Source organism: Penaeus monodon, chromosome 34, assembly GCF_015228065.2.
Source record: "Penaeus monodon isolate SGIC_2016 chromosome 34, NSTDA_Pmon_1, whole genome shotgun sequence".
Classification (NCBI taxonomy): Eukaryota; Metazoa; Arthropoda; class Malacostraca; order Decapoda; family Penaeidae; genus Penaeus; species Penaeus monodon.
Window position 1 is genome coordinate 15,078,565 of NC_051419.1, and position 404 is coordinate 15,078,968.

The following is a 404-nucleotide window of genomic DNA, read 5'->3' on the forward strand; positions in this document are numbered from 1 at the left end:
TCAAGAAGTAAATTAGCGACCGTTTTCAGCATCCCGCCCAGGTGAAAAAATTGCAAAGTTGTTTCATATTCTGAAGTCAACTTTCATCCCTGTGAAGTTTCCCCCTTCCATAACATAGGACAAAATCTTAGATTAAATATTTCGTCGCGTTGCCATGGATACCTGAAAAAACAATAACGGTAAATTACAACCATTTTAGGCATAATTCATACCGAAATCGCAGGAAGATTATACAATTAATTTTGAGTGTTATTATGTTGTTTTTTTTATCAAAGTGGGAAATTTCCCAATATATTTTGTGACTAGAATTTTTTTTTTTTTATTTAACTTTGGGTAATACTCTTTTATTTTTGAATCCTGGCATTTGCTGGCAACTGTACACAGCATTTGTGCTCTGTTAAATT